Below are 3,427 nucleotides of genomic sequence, written 5' to 3' on the forward strand. Positions count from 1 at the left end.
GGTACAATTACGGTTTGTGTTTTGAAATATAAATGAAAACACAGAAGATGATTATTGCTTGTACTGTATTTAGCAGTGTGACACTGGCAAGGGATTAGGTCTTGGTTCAAGGTAGTAGTCACAGGAAGTTGTCGAAGCTCTTTCAATCTGAAAGATGCCATAATCGCTATAGAGATAGCACATATTATCTTCTGCCTAGAAACAAAATGGATATTGCTATAATACAATAGGTATAAATTGCTACACCCCTAATTTAAGTCTCCTCTTGGCTAAAGAAGCTCTGAGCTTGACTTGACCAAGAGACGGGGACAGCACTATGCGAGGCATGCAGAGCACACCCAGAGACCCAGCCTCATTCCTTTGATTATGATGTACAGAGCCTTGAGCTAAATAATACATTTAAGAACCACTGAAGTCCCTTCTTCTATATCTCTAACTCCTGAAGCAATGCAGAACTTTCGCTCATTGAAATTCTGGTGTCAGAACTCAGCTTTCCCCCATTTCCCATACCATTAAACCACAGATCCACCAAGTAAAAGTCAAAATTGTCTTGGATCCTCTTCCCCCTTCTTAAAAAACTGTTGACACTACACACCTAAGGCCTCCCAATTAAATGTATAAATGCATGGTAATCTGAGAGAAAGATCACCATCTGCCCAGTTATAGAGCCAGTGGGTAAGTACATACAGCCCTCCGCCCCACTGGTTTGATTATTTGCTACATGTGCAAACTGTTCTTCTGTGTCTACAGTTACACTCTAGCATATCTGTCTCATAGAGAAAAGGAAAAAAGTCAAAGTCACTGGCTGCCAATTCCCTAAGAGGTGAGGAGAAAGCAAAGCAACTGAGAATAAAAAGACTGTCATGGGTTTGGCAAGATGAACAAATAGCTTCTAACAGCCCAGAAACTCCATCCACGCTCACACACGAGAAGCATCTGCTTGAAGGGGGCATTCTAAAGGCAGAGCTAAATCTCTATTTGATTGTAAAGGTGAGCCTAGATATTTGGTAGGAGGAGGAGAGTGCAGTAAGAAAAAAAATGGAAAAGAAAATCTTTCATGGGTTACAGGATAAATTCACTTACATATTGTCTCAAGTTATAATGAGCCAAGAAAGTACAAGACAACCATATGTGACACGATTCCAAATAAGACTGCCATCCCCAAGCCATATTTCTAGAATTTTTAGTACAAGTTACCTAAAATAAACAATGTTTGGTCCACAAAAGACAGTTAGGAGATAGAAAACTTCAATTCCCACACAATAGAGTGATAAAGACTGCAGGAAGGGTTTAGAGAAAAGGATACAAAGGACAGAGCTACAGTAGATGCTTTTCTTTGGGGATGACATTATCTCAGAGGCTATAAATTGCCTGCTTACAAACCACTACACTATGAGGTGGACTGACTCTACAGGCAGGCCTGAGCCAGTAATTGAGTGTATAATCCCATGGCCTTCCTCGCCCTAGTGAAAAGAAGACAGAAATGAAGCCTGACAAGGGGCCCCACCTCATTCCCATGCCTGGGTCCATCCAGCCTCAAAAGTGGTATAACCAGACAGCTCTCACCACCATCGTCCATGAACTCAGGAACCATCAGCACAGAGGCGGCTAGGGTGTTGCCCACACTCTCAGGCAAATGATATTTCGTCTATCTGCCAGTTGCCAGAATAGCCACAAGACTGAAAGTACAAATATTCCAAAGTTTTTAGCTGACTTTAATTTTTTTTTTTTTTTTTTTTTTTTTTTTTTTTTTTTTTTTGAGACAGAGTCTGGCTCTGTTGCCCGGGCTAGAGTGCCGTGGTGTCAGCCTAGCTCACAGCAACCTCAAACTCCTGGGCTCAAGCAATCCCTCTGCCTCAGCCTCCCGAGTAGCTGGGACTACAGGCATGTGCCACCATACTCAGCTAATTTTTTCTATATAGTTTTAGTTTTCCAGCTAATGTCTTTCTGTTCTGCTTTTAGTAGAGACGGGGTCTCGCTCTTGCTCAGATTGGTCTTGAACTCCTGAGCTCAAACCATCCTTCCACCATGGCTTCCCAGAGTGCTAGGATTACAGGCATGAGCCACCACACCCAGCCCATTGACTTTAAGTCTTTCCTATATGATTTCTTTCCTGTTCTCAGTTCCATACAGATACCCCTGGGTATCCGAGGACAGAGATCAGAACTTAAAAGTAATTCTTAACTGATATCACTAGTATTTAGGATTTATTTTTAATTGTATTAATTCCATGTAATCCAACATTTGATTTTCATGCTGATTTTAAAATATCCCTTTTAATAAATATTTTCTTGAACAACTGAGAACCAACCCAAATTTTACTTGGGACACTCCCAGTTGTGTGACTTCAATGGGTGGACTGAGAATCGAAATAGAGATGTAAGATAAGGCCAAATACGGCTCCCATAATCCAGCTATGCCACAGATTTACATGCAATGACTTGCATGCCTGTTTATGTAGTTTAGATAGAAATATACACACACGTTAATGAATAGAGCATGTGCATTAAAGTAACTACGGGTGTGAAAATGAAGTTATATATACAGTACTCAATGTAGACTTCAGTCAGCCATGACAGTCTGGTCATTTGGCTTTTTATCTGCTATGGACATAAACTGTTTTGTGAACTTAGGTCAAATTGTAAGACCATTCCTTCCCCCAGGATCATAAGTACCAAAATCTGCTGTCACAAGAACTTTGGATCTGGAACAGGCCTATGAAAGAATCTAGCATATAGAAAAATGCAAATATACCCAAAACTAGGCATTACATTTGGGGGATTCATAGAATCTGCCTCTGCCTCAAAGTCTCAATGTAAATTAACATCCTGATTTTACAGATGAGGAGACTGAGGCCCAGAAAATGTAAACGATATACCAGAATTTCCACAGGTAGTTAGTAGAGAAGTCAGTACTAGAATTTAGACTCTTGGGTTAAATATATTCTTTGACTCAAATCACTCTAATAATTTCCTTCATAGAACACTAGATTATCTCATTGAAGAGAGAAAAAAAATCACACTTAGTCTGTATCATATGCCCCCAGAGCTAGTCCAGAACTCACTGACAGAGGTGAAAAGAGGTCACCAACCACAACCAGTAGGAACGGACACCCTATACTGGCTGTGGTCTTCAGAGAGCCACCCATATAGCTAGCCTCTTACCTCTTGATAAATCAGGACACCTGTTTGCAAAGTGCCAGGCTAGAGTTAACAGCATAATGTATAAAACTGTGATTTTCCTTTGTGCAAAATGGCCCTACTTTTCCACTAATCTCAACTCCACTGGCCTTTTTGAACTAACCAAGTAAACCAGTTCAGACAACCAAGAGTGTCTTCACTGACTCACCCTGGGAAGGGACATGCCAAGGACACATGGACTAATGTTTCCTTTCATCCTTCCTCTAAGTTTCAGTCTAAGGTGAGGC

This window comes from Propithecus coquereli, unplaced genomic scaffold, assembly GCF_000956105.1.
Source record: "Propithecus coquereli isolate 6110/MARCELLA unplaced genomic scaffold, Pcoq_1.0 Scaffold16, whole genome shotgun sequence".
Lineage (NCBI taxonomy): Eukaryota > Metazoa > Chordata > Mammalia > Primates > Indriidae > Propithecus > Propithecus coquereli.